The 26,573-nt window shown below is 40.7% G+C and overlaps 1 protein-coding gene across 4 annotated transcripts in view; it reads right to left on the minus strand.

Annotated features, from left to right (window-relative positions):
- The window catches only part of FAT3 (FAT atypical cadherin 3), a 617,178-nt gene that overhangs the window by 221,919 nt on the left and 368,686 nt on the right, over positions 1–26,573 (minus strand). The gene's annotated exons all lie outside the window — the stretch shown is intronic.

Here is a 26,573-nt window from a genome sequence, read left to right on the forward strand (position 1 = left end):
ATTTAACATAATTGCCCGAGTTTCAGTTTTGAGTCTGAGCCTCCCAGAAGCCAACAGGAAAAAGAAAGTAGGAATTGTCCTACTTCTTTTCAGAAAGAAGAACACAAAATGGGTCTAATAAAACCTATTCTTGGTATGATTGTGAAAGATAACTCTCAACAAGGGATTCTATAAGGAGAGATGTAATTAGCGTTTCACAAAAAATGCAGTCGGAAATTGTATATGCTGTTTCCTACAGAGCCTTTCCGAAAACGGTGATAGTCACATCCTTTATCTCTACTGCAAACTAACAGCTGCTAGATAAAGAAATGTTCTTAATGTTGACAATCCTGGTTCTACGGGATTTTCATATTTAATCAAAAAGTTCCTTCTTTGGGAATACCCTCCGCCTTGATCTTCAGGTTGCGAAACCTTATCCTTTCTTCCAAGGTCAGTTCAAAACTCATGCAGGGCCTCCACGAAAGCCTTCCTTCATCATGCTAATTTTCTTCCTCTGCATTCATGTGACAGTTACATCTATGAAACTTACCATTCTCGTCTAAATATTGCCTTAAGGTTGTTCAGCAAGCATGCTTGCCTTTCTCTTCAATTAGATGGTGTGGCAGATTAAAGATACTGCAGTTACTTTTGCTACGTCTCCCATTGAGAGGAGTCATCTAATTACCATCCCATTGAACCCAGGCTGGCCTTAGGGACTTGCTTAAACAATAAAAGATGGGGGAACTGATGTTACGCTATTCTAGACCTATCCTCTCAGAAGACTGGCAACTTCTATCTTGCCCTCTTGGAATCTGGTGTTGCCATGCTGTGAGACCATAAGCCACATGGAAAGGCCACATAAGTGCTCTGATCAATAGGCCCAGCTGAACCTCGCCTTCCATCCATCCTCTTGAAGGATTAGGCATATGATGAAGCTGTCTTGGACCCTCTAGACTAGTTCATCTGTTAGTTGAACACCATCAAGTGACCTCCATCAACACCACACAAAACAAAAGCATTCCCAGTTGAGTCCTGCCCAAATTCCTAGCCAACAAAAGCTTGAGATCTAACAAAATGTTAGTTGTTTTAAGTCACTTATTTTGGGGGGTGGTTTATTATGTAACAACTGATAGCCAATCACAAGCATCCTTAGGCTGAAATCATGCATTCTGCTTCATTTATTCATTCACTTTAATAAATAACCATAGCGTATCCACCATGTACCAGGCACTATTGTAGAGGCCGGAGATACAACAGAATGAATAAGAGAAAAATCTCTGCCCTTTTAAGCTGACATTTAAGTGGGGGAGACAGACAATGAACCTGAAAACAAATAATGTTCCTTTGGCAATATCCAAATTGCCAGGCACAGTGCTAAGTATAGAAAATGACTAATGAATGCTGTACTTTTGTGCACGTACAATACAGCTAAATGTGTCATTCTCAATTTTACCTAAAACAAAGCAAAAGAAAAAAACTTAACTGAATTTAAGTGTTTGGAAGATTAAGTTACTAACAAGACAAGTCAGATAAGCCAGAGAAGTTTATAAACAACATGTTTCTGGAACAATGGGTATAATGAAAAGCTGTTTACCTGTTTCTCCAATATCTCTTTTGCCTGTGGAGTCCTAAAACTTTTATTAGGAAAAAGGGGGCAAACCCCCGGGTTTTCAGAAATGTAGGTTATTCCCTAACCAGCGAAGAATGTATTGCTCCATAAAATGTCAACATCAAAACAATATAGAAAAAATAATTACAGACAGTGTTAGTGTTGTAAGCTGATAAGGACCAGATGGTCTTTTTGTATTTATGGTTTTCCTTGTGCATACAAATGCTTTGGGGATCTAATTAGCCTTCTACAAAACTCAAACTGGGTAATTACTATCATTATCCCCTTTTCAAATAAATCTGAAGTCGAAACTGCAATTATGTTTTTTATCTTACATTGGGTATTCACACATTTTAAGAATTGTTCTTTGCCATCTACTCAGAAAACTTCTTAACACGGACTGAAGTAAATAAAGTGCAGGAGGATTATAAAAAGCATTCTTAAGAAATGGATCACTCTGGTAGGGGACGTGCTGACACCCACCGAAGCACTTTCTTGACGAGAGTCCTGTTTCTGTCACATTTTCACTCCAATCAAGAATAAAGTCCCTGTTCTCTGAGACTTTATATTTCCACTTATGCTTTGCACAGCAAAAGAGAAGAATTTCTACGTGGAGACATAACCAGTCACGCATGTTAGAGAAAGGATTTTCTTCGAGATGCAATGTGGCAGCCATTTCAATTAACTTCTGACTCTGCCCACAAAGTGTGATACCTGGGCTGGCGATGAGCTATGGGAAAGAAACAGTGCATATAACAAGGCTGGTATGTCATCTTTATTGGATTTTTGGCCTCAGGACAGTGAAGTCACATGGTAACAACATCTCTGTACTGCAAGGCGAAGGAGACGTAATCATGTGTGCCAGTGAACTCCTAATAGAGAATTCATCAAAATCTATCTCCAGTGAGAAGTATATGAGGAGGGGTGTTAGGAAGCAATTGTTTTATTTCAGGCACAAGGCCAACGATTAGAGGTTATCAGGGGGTACGTGTGTCTTCCTTGACAGGACAAAACGTGGATAGTGACAGGTAATCAGGAACCGCCTCTTCTGCAACAGCTCCCAGTGAGGGGGGTCAAGAATATTCACAATGTCTGGCTGACATCTCAAAACTTAGCGTCATGATTACTGGTCCAGAGGGCAAAATCTGAAAATACTTGACAGAGGGAAAAATCCAGATGATGAACTAGAACTGAGGTAGGTGGGTGCACTGGGGAGACATTTCTACTAAAGAGCGATGCTATATGTCAACACAGGCTTCAGAGGTGGCTCCCCTGGCTTGCCTGACAGGAGGATGGCTCTGGGACTGCCACCTTGGTCCTCCACCCCAGAGACTGCCTTGGGCTGCCCTAGCAGGCAGCAGCGCAGGCACCCAGGCATTGACAAGGATGGCTGCAAGGTCAGCACTTTATCCTCCCTGATAATATGGTAGTGACCTCGCAGCTTACTGAAAAGAATCTCGAAGGCATGCATTCATCCTTCCATTCACTCAACAAATATTTACTAAGCAGCTACTTAGTGCTCTGCACTGTGTGAGGTGATTTACGCAAGTTCAGGTGCCAGTAGAACATTGTGTTTACAAACCCTGTCGTCAGGTTCTCATCGTCAGGTTCCCATCCTAAAAGGTGGCAGAGACCCAGCCCAAACACTGCCGGAGGCAAAGTGCATAGAGCAGTGCTGATGGCCTGGAGGGCGTGTACACAAGCAGTGGTTTAGTCTTTGTGTCTTGGGCTTCTGTGTCTGGCACATTCACAGCCTTGGTCCTGGTTGGGGGATTTGCAATGCAAGGACTGTCTGTCTACCTATGAGTTCATGCATCTCCTTGTAATAGCACCTTAACATTGTGCAGCTATTTTTACAGTGCATCTTTACTACCATCATCCCTCTTCTCGGAAGCATGACGGGTGCTTATTACAATTTTACAGATGCACAAGATGCATCAGAGGCATTAAGGGACATGCCCAAAGCTAAACAGCAAGTAAGAAGCCTAAGTGGGACTCACACCCAGGTCTTCTCACTACAAACCCAGACTTTTCAGACACTGCACTGTCTGATGGGGGCTTTTGCTGAAGCCTCTGAACAGAAGTTTGGGGGCCGGGGCAGCTCGCTGCAGGGCTGTCCGAGCAGCCTGTTTGGCTGACATAGGCTGCTTGACATCTCAAATGTCTCTCTTGCTTCTGAGGTTGCAGATCCAGAGCCCAGAAAAATTTGAATCATGGCAGAACCAGAGTATCTGCATTAATTAACTTGCAACCTGATATAGGAGAAAGGGCAAAGATTTTCAGGGGGCAAGCAAAGTTCAAGTCTCAGTCTGGCCTGGATGAGCTTCGTCAAGTAACTTAAACTCTTCTGGACTTGGCTTCCTTACAGGGAATCATACCTGTGGGTATGTAGCAATTGATAGCAAATCACAAGCATCCTGAGGCTGATGTCATGTACTCTACTTTATTTATTCTTTCATACATCTCACAGGGTCACTATGAGGATGGAATGAGATGCTGTGGATAACAGGTGCAAAGCCTGGCACAGTATAAGGGTTAGTTCTGTTCCTCTCTCTACCAAACTCCCCTCTGGGTTTTGTTCTACTCTGTAAAGGAGAGGAGAATATTCTGAAGAGTTCTCACCACAGGAATGTCCCAGAACTCAAGGCATCTAGGGAAAGCCGTGTTCTGGCTAAATGTCAGGGAGGATGCCAGAGGGAAGTGCCAGGCAAGACATAGTCTGCTGTCTCCCAAGGGGTGAGGAGGGAGAAGCCACGTCCCAGTGCCACCCTGATGTGCTCCGCCAATCCTCAAATAGTCAGTAGTGGTTCAGTGCATGCCCTTGTTTAAGGATAGGAGTTAAAGCGCAAAAAATAATAGCAACTATCACTGCAAAATCACAAGCATTTCTTGCTGATTTAAATATAGTCTCAATTCTCTGGTTTGGATAAAATCCAAATAACCTTCTAATATCCGCTTAGCAGAGTGGGCTTCCTGCCAGTCAAACAGTTGTGTGGGGCCCGGACAATTAATTGAGATGACAGTCCAGTTTTGCACCAGAGGTTAAAATATCAAATTGTATCAGCTCTGTATCCTGATGGTGATTCACCTTGTCAACTTGCTGGGCTTGCTGAAGACAACTAAAGGGGCAGGTTGGCCACGTTCCCAGATGAGGGCATCTTTGAGTCATGGTATTCAGGGACTCAAAGGCAACCATGGCACAGGGCAAAGATGGGAAAGAGGATGTGGCTTAAGGTCAAGGCAGATCTGCGAGGAATTTTTCTCTACCTGCATCCATGGCTGTCTTGGATTAGTTCCTCAGGTTTCACAAAGGCAAATCACAAAGGAAGAGTCAGAGAGAGGCCCCTGTTTCAGATATATGCATCTCATGACTTACCACAGCTACTCCCATTTGAGGGAATGGACATGCAGTCCAAGTTGGAATTCAAGCTCCCTCAAAGGACCCCGACAGTGTGCTTTGTGATTTCCTTCAACCTTGTATTCTATATATCTCAGCATCTTAGTAGTGGTCAGTATGTTGAAACAATTTTTCAGCTAACCTAACAGCTATTATTTTTGTTTATGTATCTTATAGTAATAAACTTCACTTCCAAACTTAACATAAATGATAGAGTAACAGAATGGTTATAACAGTTAGCAGAATGGTTATAATGTGAATGTAGTGGGTTGAATGGTGGCTCCCCAAAAGATAGGTCCATGTCTTGACCCTCAGAACCTGGCCACGTGACCTTATTTGGAAAAAGGATGTTTGCAGAAGTAATTAAGTTAAGGATCTTGAGATGAGATCATCTTGGATAATCTGAGTGGATCCTAAATCCAATGACAGGTGTCCTTATAAGAAAAGGCAGAGGGAGATTTAAAACAGAGAGGAAGCCCATATGAAGATGGATGCAGTAATTGGAGCTATGCAGCTACAAGCTAAGGAATGCCTGGAGCCACCGGAAGCTGGAGGAAGCAAGGACAGATTCTCTCCTAGAGACTTCAGAGAGAACGTAGTCCTTCCATACCTTGATTTTGGACCTCTTGCCTCTAGAACTGTGAGAGGATACATTTCCGATGTTTGAAATCATCAAATTTGTGGTAATTTGTTACAGCAGCCCTAGGAAACTAATACAGTATGTTTATAACACATATGCTTAATCTCTACATCTATCTATCTATCTATCTATCTATCTATCTATCTATCTACTTATCTAACTAGTATGTGTGTATTTTATATGGTGACTGTGTTGTTTCATCACATAGGATCTAAATTCCTTCATCATCCCAGGTTGCTAGACGGGACAAATAACAAGAGAGGTTGTGACCCATTGACCAACCACATTCAACAACTGGGGCTTATGTGGGGGCAAGAAATAATTACACTGGGACCTATAAAATGGGAATTGAGTATAAAGAAAACAATACAGGGCAATCTTTTTTTCAGGGAGATTCATTATACGCTAAACAAGGTTAGGCTGCTTGAAAGAATTCAAGCTAGCGGCATTACTAAAAGACATATTCAAATACAAAGGTGCAGTATGCTCAATATTCAAAGGGATGTACAGCATGAAACTTAGAGTAATGATTCATATAAACTATTTTGTAACTCCATGTCTTAATTTTTAAAAATTTTTTTCCCTTTTTTTTGAGGAAGATTAGCCCTGGACTAACGTCTGCTGCCAATCCTCCTCTTTTTAGCTGAGGAAGACTGGCCCTGAGCTAACATCCGTGCCCATCTTCCTCTACTTTATATGTGGGATGCCTGCCACAGCCTGGCTTTGACAAGTGGTGAGTAGGTACAAACCCGGGATCCGAACCAGCAAACCCTGGGCAGCCGAAGCAGAACGTGTGAACTTAACCACTGCACCACCGGGCCGGCCCCTCCATGTCTTTATTTTTGTGTATGCATTTAGAGTAAAACTTTCTTATCTGTTTCTAACCTGTTCTATAAACAACAATAAAATAATAGTCATAATGGTTATAATTAATGATTACGGAGCATTTACTATGATTCAGGCACCAGGCTAAACCGTTTACATGTCTTATCTTGTTCGAAAAGTCCATGTAGAATTCCCTTAAGGAATGTATCATTATACCTGTTTTCAGATAAAGAAGTGAACGTCATGTTCAGCGAGATGAAGCCACGCACCCAAGCTGGGGGCTGTTACAACAAGTAGGAGTGATGGGCCTCCGCCTCTCAGCTCTTGGGCTCCAAAGCTCCCGACCCTGACCAGCACATAGCAGGCCCGGGGGCAGATAGAACCTGAAAATGTTGTGCAATTCTCTTGTGCACTCATCGGTGACAGGACCTTGATGTGGCCTCTCCAAACTCCCTGCCCCAATTTGTTTGAAGACAAAAGGACAAAAATTCAAAATGCTAAAATGAAGACATCTAGAAACTGAGAGGTGTTAAAGACATGAGTAGGATCTGGACAGGGAGAGAGGGGAAATGGGCATCCCATGGAGGAGCGATATGGAAGTGGAATGCGCAGGAACGTTTGGGAATCTGTTCTGGCGCGGACCATGGAAGCCTCCAACGCCAAACTCAGGAGCCTGCGTGGAGCCTGGGCCTTTTGCTGTAAGGTGATTAAATACATTTGCACTCTAGAAACACACTTGTAAAGTGGTTAAGTGTGAGTAAAACCCGTGTAGTTCATGAGACAAAACGGTAACTCTCAACAGCAACAGAGCCTACCTGTGAACAAACACCACAACTGGCTGGTAAGGACTAAAGAGTACAATACGTTCAGAAGCAGAAGGCCCCCAGAGGCCCTCACATTCAGGCTCCTCACTGGTTGAGGAGGCTCAAACAACTCTTAGACATTTCTGCTGCAGGAATATTTCTGTACTCAGGTACAGGTCAAGCACTATGCTCAGACATTAAATGGCTCCCAGCAGAGTGAGCAGGCCAGGTAGGTGAGAGATGAGAGGGAGACAGAGAGAGAGAGAGAAAGAAAGAAAGAGAGAGAGAGACAGAAGTTACACTGATTTTCTTCATAACCACATTGCAGTGCTATTTGCTGAGAACTACAGGATGCTGTGGTGCTCCCTGAACTGAAGGAAGAGGCATCCAGCTCTCTGGGTATTCACAATCCTTAAAGTATAATTTATGAGACTAGAGAAATCAGGCTCATTTACTCCCCAACCTAAGGAGAATGGGGGAAACATTAAAGACCGTGTCAAGGAATCTTGCTCCTGTGGCAGATACTAAATCTGAATCCCCTGAGATCTTGCAATGAGGCTGTTATTATTTCTCCCTCTCACATGCATATGCTGATTCACCTATCAGGCGAGGCTACAGGGTTGATTCCAGGACAAGAAGTGATTTGTTCTGGAAGGCAGCCTGGTTTCATTCATCTGTGTCTGTACCTCAGGCTATTAGCATCAATATACTTACCATATTATAATAACTAATTAATGTACTAGTCTGGAGAAATGTGGGTACGTGCAGAATGAAATATGCTGATTGTGCTTGAGGGGAAGGGATCTGCACCTTCTCAGTTAGACGTGGCTTATGTCGGACTAGTAGGGGCTCTAAGAGGTTAACAATGAATCAATGAACAAATACCGTTACAGTCTGAAACAGACTAATATCACTACCAGACCAATTATCATCCAGTTTCTTTACTGTATCAGGGTTGAACTTTTGGAAGAAAGGATTAATGAGTACTGGCAATCAGGTGTGCTGCACACAATTGGTTAAATTTTACTTATTTCTTCATGTATACAATCCAAAAAAGCAAGATTCACATCAGAATGCTTCATGCCTTCTGAAAACTATTATTAACACTGACATTTGCTGTGACAAATGCTAATAAGTCTCCAATTCAATTATAAAATCCACAGTGGGTCCAAATGTATAGAAAGAGGTAGAAGAAACCACATTTCAGAACTCATACTCATTTAGATTTAAATAACACAGTGCCAAACAGTGCTTTCCCCATTTATTAAATATGGATCTATAAAGTTCAAACTTATGACACAGCACAGCTTATTCAATTCATTTAGAGGTAAAGGGAGAATCAGAGAGATGTTATCAGGACTGACAATCATGATGGGATACACTTGAGATCTTAGCTAAGGCAAATTGACATGTAAACAAGAGAAAGAATGCCCAAGAAAAAAGTGCGCACATAGCACTCTGACTACTTTATTGCATTTGGGTCAAGATCATGTTCAGTAGATCACGAAAAGACATAAGACTTCAGGGTTATGTATATACTTTCATACACATGCCTATTTGCTGTCCATATTATTTAATGCAGCTTAAATTTAATATGCAAATAGTCACCATATCACCCAGTCCAATGAGTACCTATCAAGCTTTTTGAAGAACATTTTCGTGAGCTCTATTTATTACAAATTGAAGTCAATAAAATCCATGCGATGAGATTTGCATTTCCACGTGACTGTGATCCATGCCACCAGATGCATAAACATATAAACATAACATAAAGATGCATAAACATAACATAAAGTATGTGGGCTTCCCAAACCTCTATAGCACTTGTCACCTGAAGGAGGGATGTACAATATATTAAGGTAAAAAAGGTAATATTCACACAACACGCAGCTTTTTCTCAAGAGTCAAATTTATTTCCAGTTACTTCATATACCTGACATGCTAGTTCATTTCTTTTAAAAACAAAAGCCTCATGTATAATGAGGAGATATCATTATCTAGACACATGATGGAGTCAGAATTATTTCCACAGTATGGAAAATATTCAGAAGCTCAGCAAGATAAGATAAATCCCATAATTCACAGTTACTTTGCTCTCATTTTCTTGGGAGAGTTTCACAACCACATGGAGGTGAACACTCACGAAATCCCTACAGCTCTTAACAACGTACGTCAATGCCAGGCCATAAGTTTCTTGGCCATTCCGTGAAAATGAAAATTCTGTTGCTATCTGTCAAGCCCTTATGTGAGCAAGGCATTCATGACTTCAGTGCCCTTAATGACAGAGATATCACATAGTTACGATTATTCTTTGTAATGATTCATTGCAAAAGTGAAAGTAACAATCTTTTCAGCAAGATAGGAGGCAGGTTACATTGTCTTTATTTTGTTGTTAGTGAAATAAATGACACAAAACCAGGATTCATTCTTCCTGACCCCATTAGCCACTCTTATCTTATCTTCTAAGATAACAGAACAATAGATCTGAAAGGGGCTCTGAGAAGAAGGGATATGCAAGAGGTTTGGTACTTTTTCTTAAACCAATATTAGATGGAACACTGGGTTTTCAGTTACTCATTCCACCCCTTACATCACCTCTTCAACAATCTGTCAGCTTCATGACAGCAGGGCCTGTCTTTTCCTTTTTATGTATCTTTGTACCCTCCTTTCTCACTTTGGTCCTGACTCTCCCAACATAACACTTAGCATTGAGTATTTACTCAGGAAAGGTTTGCTGTAGTTGATAAAGGATCCTTTGAATGTTGACGGAAATGGGTAAATTGGAGGAGGGTGGAGAAACCATTCTGAGAAGAAAATATGAATAGTCTGACACATGCTGAGTTTGCAGGGACAGCCAGATGTCCAAGAAGAGAGGATGTACAGGACCAGCACTGAAGTCCTGGGTGATATTGATATTTGTAGCCAAGATAATTTAATTTTACTTAGGGTTGGTCATTAAGTCATTTGAAGAATAAAACAGCTGAAGCTAAAAATGAAAAGGACACAGCTGGATTGTCACCATGGCCCTCTTGACAGAAACAGGCTCACACAGCAATACAGTTTGCTCCCTTCACCTAAACAAAAGGAAGAGTTCTGAAGCCAGAAGCCCAGTTCAAAGCAGAGTCTTCAGTAAATTCCAAACTGTGCCATCAATAGAAAGCCCAACAGCTGTTGTGCATCTTGCTGACTTTATTATTTTTTATAACACATTGATATACCCTTTATTGTTGGATCTTTGTTTTTCAGAGACTAGCAAATGCCCAAGGATGTTTTTGAGAGTTGTTAAAACTCGCTACTCAACAGGATGATCTAATTTGTTAAATTCTACCTAAACCTCTCTAGCCACACTTGTCCCGCGTCCCTGATGCAGTTAAGTCCTTTAAGCAGATGTAATAACTGAAAGGAATTGTAATTTCTGAAGAAGTCTGACAAGAATATGGAGCATGGATAAGGTAATGACAAGCGTCGGGTTCACAGAAAGAAGAGCCCCTGGTATAACTTAGCCTCACTTCTGCTCAATCAAGTATTGTAACCAAGGTCAAAGGACACCTTTGCATCTTTTAAGAATAAAGAGCCCTGTACGAACCGCTTATGTCTATCTCTAAGGCTTTGTCACTGAACGTCCAATGACCCAGTATACTTTCCCTAAAGAAATTATAGCCACTCATATTGAAATATTTATTGTGAGTTGTAAGACAGAACACTTCTCTCCTACACTTTAATCTTCCCTTCACACAAAAGACTGTAAGTATTTAAGTCACTCCTGTTACATCAAAAGAGAATAATCAGTTTCTGTTCAGTACTAGCTGAGTTAAATAGCAGCTCTGTTTCCAGAAAGATAATAATGTCAAAAATTAGAGAGAAAACAGCAGGCATTCTGGGGAATTTAACTGTTGAACAAATGGCTGGAAGGTGCCTCAAAGTCAATTTAAATAATTTTTAAAAAAATTATACCCTGACTTGAAGCCTAAGAATTCCTTTTCTCATATATAATTAAAACATAATGCTGAAGACCTCATCAGACAGCAATTCCTGATATTTTAATAATAAAGTAGAATGTACTCATGATATGGCTTATTATTAAATATATTCAAATGTACTACAGATTAAATCAATTCCAGTGGAAAACTAACTATAGCATACATGAAAAGCCTGGTTCAACAAACTCTTCTATATAATGGATTCCGCAATATCTGTCACGTGAAAACGTCCTGCTGAAAATTTTGTCTTAAATATTCTGCTGGAGAAGTAGGTCAGAATGACAGGGGAGGAAAAAAATCTAAGCATCACAGTAGGTTCACACAGTAACATAGCTTGTGAGGGTCGACGCCCAGAGGAGCAGTGCAAGGACTGCCCAAGAAGGGCTCATATTTGTCTGTTCAGGTTTCCATAAAGACCACAGACTGGGGGCCAACAACAGAAATTTATTTTCTCGCAGTTCTGGAGGCTGGAAGTCTGGGATCAAGGTGCTGGCATGGTTAGTTTCTGGTGAGGACTCTCATCCTGGCCTGCAGATGGTCATCTTCTTGCTATGTCCTCACGTGGCCTTTCCTCAGTGCATGTGTGAGTGACAGTAAGCTCTCTGGTGTCTCCTCTTATAAGGACATTAATCCTATGAGATCAGGGCCCTACCCTTATGACCTCATTTCACCTTAATTACTTCCTTAGAGGCGCCATCTACAGCCACAATGGAGATTAGGGCTTCCACATAAGACTTTTGGGAGAACACAAACATACAGTCTATAACACTGTTCATCTCATTCCTGTGCTCTTCTCACTCCTGTTCTGCATGGGGTGCCAAGTGTTCAGAGCATGCATGACTGGCCCAGGCTGAGGAGATCCCGGGATCTCACCACCTCTGCTTGCTCAGGCCCTACAAGAAGCCCTACGCTCTACTCCCTGGAGTAGATGAGTAGTACATGACTCAAGGATTAGAAAATGAAATGTGTGAGCAAAGGTCAAAGGAATAAGAGTTGTATAGCTGAGAGAAGAGCAGATGGAGGTGAGTTAACAATTGTCAATATAGGTGGAGATATCATGCACAGAAGTCTGACAGTTGCTCCCTATTGCTACTGGGGGCCCATCACGAGAAGGTAAGATTAAGCTGCAACACTGCAAGAGATTTAAATGAGATATAATGCGTAGACTCTTTGACAGTACAAGTTTGTTGCCTGACCATGAGGATTGAGAGATGCGGAAATAGATGATAAAGGGTGACTTGGGTTCCCAGGAGCTGTAAGAAATAGGGGTCCAAATGGTGGGAAGAAATAGTGGTAGGTCAGAAACAAAGCATTGAGTTTGTCATACCAGTCCTTGTCTAGGGTTGTGTTGTGTTTGAAATGCAACCCATTTAAGACTTTACTGTTGGCATCTCTGGATTTCCTAATCTGTCCTGGGCTGTGCAGGGCTGCTGTGGTTAAGAAGATGGTTGTTTATAACACAGTATTCTAGCAAGCAAGGGACAGAGGGCCTCAATTCCTTGGCATAAGGAATGAAAATTTATGGGTATACTATGTTCATTACATGCTCATGTACCTGTCTGTGCTTTAGTCCAAGCTTCTGGAGAGAAGGAATAGTTCATATAACGCCTATATCCACAGCTCTTAGCACAGTACTCAGGACATATGGGCAAAGATAAATGAATCTTTTCTTCCTGGAGTGAAAATTGTGACCCCTCCAGGCAGATGACGAGCCCAGCTGAACCCTGACATCCTTAATGTTACTTTATCTTTAACCTCATTCATTGAATAGGTCTTTTGAAAAACACCATTGGAAAGGAGATCAACAGTGAACAGAATCATATTTATCAAGTAATGTATTTCCTTCCACCCTTTATTTCCAAGGCCAATAAGTAGCAGGATGAGCAAGAACCTCATAGAATGTGGTTTGCTGAGCAATGTATTGTTTAAAAGGGCAAGTTTATTGCCTTTCACCCTTATGCCTGAAACTTTTATTCTCCTTTCCCCATGTCAGTCTCCTGAATCTGGGGACATACAGAATGAATGAAACACTGTGGCATTAGTCAACATTCTATTGGACTATGCTGACTCCTCACTCAATCTTCAACATTTGTAGACTTCACAGGGGCATTATCCTGATTTTTAGGATGTTGGCAAACAAAGAATGCTTTGAAAGGCACTCACTGACAACACATTTGGCTTATTTTGGCTTAGAGAATGTAACCATCAAATTTATTTTTCTCTGGGAACAACCATCTGACAAGAAATGGCTGTCTGAGCCCACGTGGAGTCAGGATTCCCTTATATCAAACCTAGGAAAGTTCTCTCTTTTTTATTAAAAATTATTGACCCATGAGGGATTAACACCCCCTCAACTGTAGTCTTCTTGTAAGTGAAAAGCTCCTTTTGTTTGCAAAGCTACTTATGCATAAATAGAGATGATAACATTTAGTCAATCCACAGTTGTGGCATAAAGTATCAGAGAATGAAGGAAAATAATCAGGACAACTAACTTATCAAATAAATATAGTAAATTCTAAAACCAAGATTTCAGTTAATGATTATCACTGAAGGTAGCAGGTGCAAAATAAGGAAGAATGTGTAGAGAACATGCATCGGTGGTAATGTCCTCTACAACATGAGACACTTTCTCAGAGGCAGGGAAAATAACTGTACCTACTTACCAGCTCCTGCTCTCATGTGCTCTAAGACATGTGTTTCTCCAAAGATTGAAGACTGAAGAAAGACACTTACTTTCTGACCTTAGGCCCTGAATAGGAATTAACCTCTGATTACACATCCACAGTGAAATTTGGAAGAATAAATTTACAGGCCAGAAGGTGAAATCCTGTCAATGCTTCTCTCTCTCCCACCTCTGAACCCATAGCACATGGAACTTCCCTTATGACACTGATCCAGGGCTGTGTTCTACTATAGGAATTTGTGTACCACCATGTCTTGTTTACCTTCTCGAGTCTCTCCTCTTGCATCCACCTGATCAGAACCTGGCCCTGAGGAGGCCTGAGAAATTGCCTGCAGAATAGAAGTGACTGCCTAGCCTTCAGGAACAGTCAAGACGTGTTTAATAATGCTTTTTGAAGCTGATTTTCAGCAGCTGATTATCTAGTTGTTGCCTCAGCTGATCCCCCAACTACAGCTCCTTCTCCAGTAACCTGCCTGCCTCTTGGCCATTTTGCCTCTCATTAGCACCTTTCCTGAAAGTGTACTGGGAAGGAAGAGGATGTGAAATTCAAACGACTGCCGGTTTGACAGCTGCAAAAGATAGGTAATACTGAGTGACTCAAGATTTTTATATTATCTGTAGATTTAAATCATCTGTACCATGCCTAGTCCTCATTAGCATCGATAGTCAAGGCCTTGCTAGCATGGCTATATTTACTATGTGGCAGGTTATGCAGCAAGCTATCCTACAAGTCTTCACAGATGTCCTTTGTTGATGATATTTCATAAAGAGTGGTTGAAGCAAAGAAAATTACTGTAAATATAATCCTAAAAACTGTAAACACAGGCTTTCAGATGTCACCTATCACCCACAGTTACTAATAACCACTTATTAAAGTTGACATATTTCCTCCAAGAAACTACAGATGCTCTTTACATATAATGCAGTTATCTGGTGAAGGGCCAGAGAAACTGGCAGGTTTTACAGTGGGGGATGGAGAACCAGAGGGAAGCTGAGTGGCTTCCACAATGTCGAAGAAGAAGATGGAAGCTTTCAATTCTCCCAAGTCATTAGCTGACTGGGCAAGTGCTTGCTACCCTGAGCTAAGCTTTCTGCCTGTGCATGGTGTAATGGGGAAAAAAGGAATGACAGGTTTTAACTTTTCAAAGACATTTTATTGCAGCAAGTATTCCCACTTTGTGAAAGATCCAACAGGGAAATCAGAGACTTGGTGAGGACACTGCCATAGTGACCCTTTATGACAGAGAAGACCCAAGCCATGCTGACCATGCCTTTAAGTCACTGTTCATCTGAATAGATAAGGAGAGAATACACAAGTCTGAGTAACTCACTGTAAAGTTGCGATTCGTGGCATTGAAACTAAGGAAAGGTCACTTTTAAATGAAATAGCTGGCTTTCTCAGTGTGAGGGAAAGATTCCAGCTGACCTAGTTTGGTGCTGAGGACCTGAAGGAGGGAAATAAATTGCAAATTCTTGACTTAATACTAATATCAATCTGGTTGCTGGCAATTCAGGTTTTAAACACCCTAGCCCTCAAGCGCATCGCTTTATATGTTTGATCTGTAAGTAAGAATCTCCAAAGACGCTGTGTGCTGGATGGCTCATGCTTTCACTCATCTAACTCTATTGATCACCTGCCAGGCATTCAGCTAGATGCTGAGAATAGAGCATGAAGAAGCCATATTTTCTAACTTCATGGAGCTAACCGTCCAACAGGGGTGGCGAGAACATAAATTACCTGAGAGATACCTGGGTGAACATGTAAGAAGACTGTCGCCAGAGGTGATGAAAGTCTGAAGCTGAGAGAGCAGAAAACACAATAAAATAATATTTGGGAGAAAAATTGGAAGGATTTGGTAATGTTTAATGTTGGGGGTAAGAAAAATTAGACAAGGAGGACTTCAAGTTTTTGCCTTGGTTGACAGTGGGCTCTCTTCTGGGAGAAAACATGCTGTGGACAGTTTAGTGATGAAGACAATGGGTTCAGTTGTAGACAAGCTGGGCCTAAGGAGCTCTCAGGGCATTGGGACACAGCACATGGAGCTATCTAGGAATCTGAAGCTTAGGTAAGAGATAGTCAGGCTTGGAGGTACATGTGGGTATCATCAACATATCTGTGATAGTTAAGCCATGAGAATGGATGAAACTGTTCAGTATCTGTAGGGAAATAAGATTAGAAGGCTGGGCGTGGTATCCTGAGGAAAACCAACATTTAAGGATAGGATGAGGAGTTAGAATCCACATAGGATACACCAAGAAGGAACTGTCAAAGAGGCCGGAGGCATGATTGGGAGAACATAGTGTCGTAGGTGCCGAAAGAGAAAAGAGTTCCAAATGGGAATGAGCCAGCATGTCACAGTGCTCTATAGTGGGCCAACATGCCCATTCAGCAGTTAGGAAGGACCATGGTGACCCTAGAAAAAGCACTTTCACTGAAGTGAGAGGGATGAAAGTCAGATTGAGGGCTGATGAGGGAATAGGAAGAGAGGAAATAAGAGGCAATGAGTATAGAGGTGTGTTCCAGAACCTGACAGCACACCAGAATCACCGAGGGAGTTTGCTAAAAACATATCTGAGCCAGATTCTGAATCTTCTGAATCAAAAGCTCGGAAGGAGAATCTAGGAATCTGTATTTTACCAGCCTCTTCTGGCGATTCTGATGTACAGGTTGGATGGGACCAGTAGATTATTATTTCAAGACATTTGGCACAAAATAGAATGAGGGAGATGGAGCCTGAGAGTAACTTAGATGGGAGTGGGAAGCAGGATCAAGATGGGAGAGACTGGAACACATTTATACGTTGGCGTCGAGGGAGAGGAATGAGAAGTCATGGTGCCAGGAGAGAGGAAGCAGAATATCCTGGGAATGTTAACTGCTTTTCCCATAGTAACAACTCAATAAAATGTTAGTTCTCTCTCCTTTCATTTTTCCTTTAGCAGAATGAAATTTCTAGCATAGTTATGAGTAATTGAATTCTCTCACTGATACTGTATCTTGATTCATTTCCAGTTACACTGATTAATAAAGAATGACCGGCTTGTAAGGAAAGATCTGGGTGCATGCTACAAATTAATTGGCTCTGCTTAGCGTGCTGCGGTTTTAGGTAGTATCTTATGTTGGAAAAGTCGTACATCCTTTTTCCTCATGTCATTCTTTTAATCCTGAATGATTGAGAAGCCAGGCTGTCTGAGAGCAGAATATAAGTTTGACTACATTATAAAAAGAAAATCTGATGCACTTTTCCCTTCAAAAAGTCTGTGATAGGATCATTTCAAGGAAGAATACCTACAGTACAGCGTGTGTGTGTGTGTGTGTGTGTGTGTGTGTGTGTCTGCCCTTCTTGTTTCAGAAGATCGGGCTGCTAAGTCACCACCTTACATAATAGCTCCACACACATGACATCATAATAGTCTCCACAGCAACTGTGAATGATATTACAAACCTGTCTGGGACTAAATGGGAAAGATAAGCAAGAAGACAAGAGTGAACAATCTCCTAAGCAACAAATGCGCTTTTTCTATGGAAACATCGCCTTGTGGAAAAGAAAAGGAAACACAGATAACAGACATAGGTACACAATAGTTCCTAAATATAGCATTTCACTAAGCACTCTGTCAATTGCAATTTAAAGACCATTCAACCCATGAGAACAATCGGTGCAAGAAAAGCTTCCCCTAGTTTAATGTTTCAAGAGAGGAGGGCAGAAGCATTCTTTCTTGAGGCCAGTCAAAATCACGTATCTCATAGCTGCTCACAAAAGAGGGTAAATGTGAATGGAGCAAGATATGAGTAAGCTTTCAGGTTTTTTCTACTTTAAGAAAACACCAAAGAACAGAAGCCAAACTTAATAAGCCAGATAAATTATGAGTAGGTAATTAGCATTATAAAAATCCCCTTATGAAGAGGATCAAGCTAGATTACTTTCAAATAGCAAGCTCCCTAATGCACATATGATACAACTTACATTCTAACAGTCATTTAAACAACCATTTTAGGGAATCTTTGCTAAATATGCCAATTACACAGTACACATATGCATTAATCAGAAGTAAAGGCCCCATGGCCAATGGCCCACTGTGTGTAGACACCATACTATGCCCCAGACATCTTGTATCTAAACTATCCCATTCAACAACCAAATGAGCAAAGACTGTATGGTCTCATGTGTTAAGAGGAAATGGTGGCTGTGGAAGTAAACATTCCCCAGGACACACAGTAGCTGTCATGCCTGATTCAGACCTGTGTGGGGACCTGGAATTGGCCACCCCAAGATATGTCTCTTTGGCATCAGGCTTATTTGAGGCTGATTGCTTTTGATAAACTGGGACAGGGAAGGAGGCTCTGAGGAATGGAACTTGCCCTTTGTTAGGACACGTTTACATTTGTAAGGGAAATCTCTATCTGTAAAAGGTGCCTCCCTCTCTGTACCAGGAAGAAGAAAGGAGATGACCTTTTCTCTAAAAACTCTTAATCAATACCAAGGGCAAGGACTTAAATCTGCATTTTATTGTGCTAGTCTGGTAACCTCCTGTAACTGACTTTCCTCCCCCTCCCAACTTTGGCATTTCTTTAAGGATTAAGCATCTTTCTTTAGGCTAGGAACTGATTGCTGAGCTCACCTGAGACCACCCAGCTCCAGACAATCGACTTGCCTCCGGCTACGCCCTCTGAGACAGCAGACCACTGACTGCTGTGTCCATCAAGCACTGTGCCGACAGGGCGATCTTGCGACTATTGTGGGAGGGACATTTCAATCACATGTGAAACACCCCGTTTGGGGGTATATAACCACTGTGTGCACCCCACTTCTTCGGTGCCCTTTCTTCCTTTGAGAAGAAAGGCCCCAGGCCATGGTTCCTCATAAAGCTTTGTTTAATTTTCTCTTGCTATTCTGTCTCATGTGAATTTAATTCGTTCTCCGGCCAGACGAACCCACATTTGGGGAGAGGAAATGTCCTCCTCCCCTACATCTGTTTCCCGACTCCAAAGCTCCTCACTCTATTCACTGGGCTTTGTCACCTCCCTTCACAGGCTTGCTCATTTACAAAGCTATTCATACCGTACCTTTTCCTGTAATCCTTTCATGATTAATGTCAACTCATCCTTATAATGCTGTCACCCTATTTATCAAAGGCATGCACGTTCTGCTCTCTACATTATAATTATCAACTGTTAGAGGAAGGGGTGACTTCAAGAGAATCTGTCCAAGCAACTCATTTTATTGCTGAGGAAACCAAAGTCAAAAGACAGGAAATTCCTTCCACAGAAGTGAGACTTGAATCATAGGCTCTGCTGGCTCTCGAACCACAGCTTCCTCCCACCCCACACCCCCTATGACCTAATTCTTGTTATTTGTTATTGATAAATTATTTTCTGAAGTGGGCATCTCTATCCCCTCTTCTTCCTCCTCTCTTTGTCCCTTCCAACTGGAAATTACTGGAGATGTAGGAGCCATTTTACATGATAAAAGTTTAAATTCTAGGCAATAGTTTTACAAAGGACTCCTTTCCACTCTGTTAACTGCTATAAAGGAGACCTTCAGAGAGGCAGCTGCCTTTTTCCATCCCTCCCCAGCCCATCATAAAGTCATACTTCCCTAGATTGTATTTATCTTGTCTGATGTAACAGAACCTTCACCTGTGAATCAATCCATCAACCTTATTTGCTCACACAGGGCCACTGAAATCACTGCCTGTGTCTTCCTTACTAACCTTCATATAAAGAGGTCTCTCTCATTAATCTGTGACGAACACTGATTAATGTTAACAGGAGATACATGCATATCAAAGAAGACTCCAATGATTCGACAACATCCAATTTTCTCTGAGGGCCTTTAAAGAGTAAGACATCTGTAGATTACCCATCACTAATAAATGGGGATTTGCAGGCTGATTAAAATTCACAGGGTGAGAAAATCTATGCCTCTTTCAACAATGTTGCAGCTTCATTAGGAAAATTCACTCATTTTTTTCCTTAAGTATATGCCACTGGGTGAATTAAAAGTGTAGTTGTATCAAATGGCTCTTACTGGGATGAAGAGCATCAGTGATGGGGCTCCCTCCAGACCAGAACAAGTACCATGCATAGTTCATGAGAAGTAAAATAAGCAACCTTAAGAGCTGGCGGAGCCAATGAAGCGGAGGATATTTGCCTTGACAGCTCCATCACAGTCATCCCATTTACTCCACACTCTCCTTAACTCTTTGTTGGGTTGGGGAGAAAATCAAATCTCCTCACAATCATCCCAGTTCCTTGTGAAAACTCACTTCATTTCTCCATCGAGACAAACTTCTAGAACAACTCCCATTCATTCTGGAGCTCGCATGTATGAGAAACTTTAGAGTCTTCTGAGATATAATAATTGGCCCAAAAAAGGGTCTCAGATAAGTATCAAAAACAAAAACCACTGAGTCATTTGACAAACAAACTCATTAAGGAAAGCATCGGTTCTTCTTTTGAAGAAGAAAAAACCTGAGATATACCATTACAATGCCAAATTCCCTTTTCCTTGATCTAAAAAATCTTTCTGCTTAGCCAACAAAAAGATGCACATAAATTCTTTTTTCAGACCTCTATAACCCGAAAAGTCCCAGAATGTTATTTCTGAAAAATCCCCTGATTAAATCAGGGGATTAAATCAGACTACCAAATTAAATCCTAACATTTGAAACTATTATCTCAATTGTCTTTCTTTAAAATTAATTCTCAAGAACAATAATTTAGGCAAACATAATTCCAGTGTCTTTCTTCAATTGGGGAGAAAAACCTTGGATAAATCCAAAGTCAGGCTTTGGGGCTGCTCCAGGGACTATAATAAAAGTTTTCCAGAGTAATACTTGGTTGTTTTCCAAACCTCAGGCATCTTCCAGCTAATCCTCCATTAGGATGTCATTTGTTTGGGTTGCTTCAAAGCTCTGGCTACTTTCTTGCATTTTTCTGAAAACAAAGAGTTATCTGTGGAAATCATTTTGTCAGGCAATTTGGCAAGTAACTTACAATGCTCATCAATTTGAGTACTTTAATTAAACCCAGGAAGTCCCTCTGCCTGATGTCATTCTCCTCTCTGGGTCAGAATTCATCTCTGCCTTCAGCAGGACCGCATGTTTCAAAGTGACAAGATGAGGAATCTCAGGCCTGGGGTTAGCTAGGTACGTCTCGGGATTTGGGCAATACTGACTACCCTGCTTTAAAAAAAAAAAAAAAAAAAAAAAATTGAAGGACAGATGCTTTGTTTACTAACTTAGGGGCTGACAATATATCCACTCTACCTTGCCCCATGGAGTATCAAATGACCATAGCCACGGACAACTTGGGGGAAAATAAAGAGTCAGTGTGGTGTCTGAGCATATTTAGCTGCTAAATTTGACAGCAACGTCTTTGCTCTCTGGGCTATTGGTCTGAGTCTTGTTGAGAGCTTCAGCTGACAATATGATTGTGGAGAGCTTTTGGAGGCTGGTTTTGCTGGCCTCAGGTGTCATTCTTGGAGATGACAGCCACTATCTTGAGGAGAGGGGAGTTGAAACACGGATTAATGTCATCCAAGAAAAATATCTTCAATGACATAGAATCTGACAGTCTGTGTATAAGCTGGACAGCCCATGGTTTCTCCACAACACCACTGCCTTAGGCACTGTCAGAAGACTAAACCAATAAAACAAGATAAACACAAAAACAAAGGTGCTGCACAGGTAGAAAATGAAAGTTACAAAAGCAAGCAGCTTATGTGACCATAATATTATTATATATTTAAGCAAAATGTGGCATGGGTAGCATAGCATGAAACCAATTTCATCCTCTTACCTCTGCATCCACCAAATCTCCTTCTGCTGTGTTCTCAGTGAATGGTCCCATACCCACTGGTATGGGTTGAATTGTGTCCCCCCCAAAAGATATGTTGGAGTTCTAACCCTCAGTACCTGAGAATCTGATCTTGTTTGGAGATATGGTCTTTACAGCGGTTATCAAGTTAAGATGAGGTCATTAGGATGGGCTCTAATCCAGGAAGACTGATGACCTTAAAAAAAGGGAAGGCGCCAGCCTGGTGGCACAGCAGTTAAGTACACACGTTCTGCTTTGGTGGCCTGGGGTTGGATGGTTCAGTCCCGGGTGCAGACATAGCACTTGGCAAGCCAAGCTGTGGTAGGCGTCCACATATAAAGTAGAGGAAGATAGGCATGGATGTGAGCTCAGGGCCAGTCTCCTTCAGCAAAAAGAGGAGGATTGGCAGTACACAGCTCAGGGCTAATCTTCCTCAAAAAAAAAAAAAAAGGGGGAAATTTGGATACAGAGTCAGACATACAGAGTGGGAAGACAATGTGAAGAGACAAAGAGAGAATATGGTCATCTACAAGCCAAGGAAAGAGGCTGTGAACAGATCTTTCCCCAACAGCCCTTCTGACTCCTTGATTTCAGACTTCTAGACTTCAGAACTACCAGACAATACATTTCTGTTTAAATCTTCCAGTTTGTGGTACTTTTACAGCAGCCCTAGCAAACTAAAACACTCATCAAGCCAGACATTGACATTTCCTCTCCTCTCTTAACCTATAGCCAAGTAGTCTTTGGTCCCACAAATTTTATCTACTGAATATTTTCAGAATCTGCTCAATTTTCTCTAACCAATTATTAGACTTTGGATCAGACCATCGCCATCTTTCATGTGGATCACCACCAGAGGCCTTCAGCTGGTTGGCTGGCCTCGAATCTTGCCATCTTCCAATTCTCACTGTTGCCAAGGTGGTCTTTCTAAAATGCAAATCTGTTTCTAATTCACTATTATCTTGTCCTCATATAACATTGATACGGTATATTCCCACTATTTTTTTGGTGCACATAACAAAAAACATGAGTTCACATATCCTTTGCTAATCTATCTGACTTAAGACTAATTAAGACCAATCTGATTCAAGTCAATTCAACGCAATTCTAACAAGCACATATGTACCGTGAGTATTGCTGTATGTTGTACATTAAGTAAGGCATTGGCGAGGGTGGGAGTGAGGAAGGCAGGTGGTATGGGGAAGATTGAAAATGTTAAAATGAGTAAGACAAGGTCCCTATCTTCAGTAAGGTCACAGATCATTGGGGAAAGCATACTTCTTTCTCTGCGATATTTAATTTGGCTGCTAGATGTAACTATGGAGGGTCGACAAGACAGAAATGTTTTGTGTTCAGGTTCTTTTAAAGTTGTTAAGATGATGTCAGGGCTGAATACCAAAACTTTCAAGAGCAAGGATTGAAAGACACTCAAAGACATCCCTGGAGTCAGCCTCATTATGGGAGGTGCCTTGAATCCAAACTTGCTGGGAGGCCACTCTGGGGGAGCTCTCGGTCAGTGACTGATATATCGCCATGGAACCACCCAGGAACAGGGCCGTAATTCTTTAAGAGGAAGCTTGTTCACACAGCAGAGGCAGACATGAGGCTGCTTTTGCAGCCAAGTTTCTTACAGGGAGTCTCAGGAAACAAGAGCATCAATTCAGGCAGAAGATTTAAACTCCTTTTTATTAACCTCTGTGGCTTCTCTATGAAACTAGTAGGGCTCAAATGAGAACTCTATGTAACCAGCCCTTGAGAAGCCCTTCGTCGTCTCCTCTTAGCTGATTTTCTACCACTTCTTCCTAAAATCTTGTGAAAACAGGTCATGCGTGACTTCTGATGTGTGATGCTTCTGCTTGAAGGTTGATATATACACACAGCATGCCTGTTTCTTATAATAAGGGAAAACCTTGAATGCTCCCCAGAAGTCAAAGCTGAGGAAGCAGCAACGATGGATTCACAATCAAATCTCACTCAACAATGATCTCATCCTCTGTCTCTCTACCTACTTACTTGTATAAACACTCCATGTTGTATGCTCTCTACTGCCTCCAGAGAATTGGTCAGGAGGGATTGTTGGCAATACTGTCTATGATCAATAAACAATATTTAGTACAAAAAATAATTGCATTAATAAGTGAGACCAATCTCAGGAACTCACAATTATGTTCTACCAAATTTCTGAAGAGCTGGGGGAAAATTAGCTAGGGGCTAACAGTGAAGACAGAATTATTACCTTCAATGAAGTACCTACTCAACAAGCCCCTAAATCAGTAGATCTAAAATTTCAATACATTAGAATTATGTGGGTTGTGAAAATGTAGATTCCTGGGCTGAAACCCAGAGCTACTGTGCCAAAATCTTATTTTTTAAATAAGCATTCCAGGGGTTCCTGATAGAGAGGTTCTGCTGATCAAGCCATGAGAAATAACACTGTGAATATTCATTCCGGTTGGCTTTTATTACAGGCTTATACAAATTTAATGTCATTCTTATCATATGAACTCAAGCAACCCAAAGAACAGACTTTAGGAATCACAAACATTCAAATAACAGCATGGAATACAAGGTTAAGCTTTTAAAGTAGAAGAACAATCACGATCACTAATGATAAAAGAAACTAGATGGTCATGAGGTACATGTGCTGTGGAAACTAAAGCTGCTTCAGGGACATCTGGATGAATGAGCCAGATCACACAGTGAAGCTTTTGAGAAGTGTCTTTGTGGGACACTTGCTTCTCTCCATCTCCCCCAGTGAATTGATCTGGTTGAATGAGCTTCAGCATCTCAAGGAGGAGGATTTGGGAATGAAATATAAGACTTAAGGATAAGCAAGAAGTGTTGGTGATTTAATCCATTGGGAAATAGTTGTTTTTCAAAGATCTTACAACTAAGTTTTCTTTAGTTCCAACAAGACAAAGAATTCTTCTGCTTTCTCCGTTTCTGCTTGTTTAGATGCTCTTGATTCCCTGATGAACCTAGAGCATGTGTAAATACATTCTCCACTTGTCTGGGAAACAGATGTTCTGAGAGGAATAAAAGGCAGAGTTAAATTTTGGAATCAAATCAGGACGTAGTTTTCAAGGTCAAACCTTGATTTAGCATAGTAATTATTATGGACTGCATGTTTATGTCCTCTCCAAATTCATATGTTGGAACCCTATTGCTCAATGTGATATTTGGAGATGGGGCCTCTGAGAGGCAATTTGGTGACAAGGGTGGAGCCCTCATGATAGGATTAGTGTCCTTATAAAAAGAGACACAAGAAAGCCTACTTCTCTGTCTTCCTCTGCACTATGTGAGGATACAATGAGAAGCTGGCTGTCTGCAAACCAAGAGAGGGCTCTCACCAGACACTGGATCTGTCAGCACTTTGATCTTCGACTTCCCAACTTCCAGAACTATGAGAAATAAATGTTTGTTGTTTAAGCCATTCAGTTTATGGTATTCTGTTACAGGTGTCCAAAACACTAAGGCAGTGAAGGAGGAACAACCAAAAAAGAAAAAAAAAATCAGATAAAAGAGTCTTTGATGGAAATAAACACAGAGGACTCAATCTTCAATTAAAAATGTAAATTACAAAAAAAGATTTGAAAAAATAATGGGAGAACAAAGGTATATGAAAGTGTACTAAATAAAAAACTATTAAAAATTTCCCTAATTAGCTTAGGAGATAGTATGATTGAAATTTGGTAAAAGAAAAAAAAAAGCTAAAATTTTTGCTACAGGAAGCTATTGAAGAGAAAGTTGGAAAAATTTAAAACAAGAGGTTTAAGTCAGTATAAAATTTATGTTATTTCCATGTCAAAGCACATACTCCATAGAACAACTAGGCAAAAGATCAAGGAAATAAAAAAATTTAACAACATTATAAGTAGACCAAAGAGACATCCATATAACACTCAGCAACAGATTACATGTTCTTCTCAAGAACATTCTTCAGGATAGGCCATAAAACAAGACTCAATAAATTTAAAAAGAATAGAATCATGCAAAATATGTTCTCTGACCGCAATAGAATGAAATTAGAAAAGAATAATAAAAGGAAATTTTGGGGCTCCTGTGGAAATTAAACAGCCTACTCCTAAATAGCAAATGAGTCAATGTAAAAATCACAAGGGAAATTACAAATATGTTAAGATAAATGAAAACAAAAGCATAAGATACCAAAACTTATGAGATGTAGCTAAAGCAATGCTTAAGGGAAATTTATAGCTGTACATGACTAAATTAAAAAAGAAGAAAAATTTCAAATCAATAACCTAAACTTCCACCTTAAGGAGCTGAAAAAAAAAAGCTAAAAGTAAGTAGGAGGAAGAAAATAATAAAGATGATAGTAGAAATTAATGAAATAGAAAAAAATAAACAATAGAGATCAACAAAATCAAAAGGCGTTTCTTTGAAAAGAAAAACAAAATGGGACAACCTTTAGCTAGAGTGACCAAGAGCAAGAAGAGAGAAGACTCAATTACTAAAAACAGAAGTGAAGAAGGGGACATTATTTTGACTTTACAAAACCAAAAAGGATTATAAAAGAAAACCATGTATAACTATATTCCAACAAGTTAGATAGCTTAGAATGAACAAAAGAATTCCTTGAAGGAAACTACCAAAACTGGCACAAGAAGAAGTAGACAGCCTAAATAGACCTATAACAAGTGGAGAGATTGAATTAATAATAATAAAAACTTTTCTAAAAAGCTCCCCACAAACAAAAGCCCAAGTTCAAATGGCTTCTCTGGTGAATTCCACCAAACATTTAAAAAAGAATTAAAACCAATTCTTCACAAACTACTCCAGAAACTACAGGAGACAGAAACAGTTCCCAACTCATTCTA

Source organism: Equus caballus, chromosome 7, assembly GCF_041296265.1.
Source record: "Equus caballus isolate H_3958 breed thoroughbred chromosome 7, TB-T2T, whole genome shotgun sequence".
NCBI classification, from domain to species: Eukaryota; Metazoa; Chordata; class Mammalia; order Perissodactyla; family Equidae; genus Equus; species Equus caballus.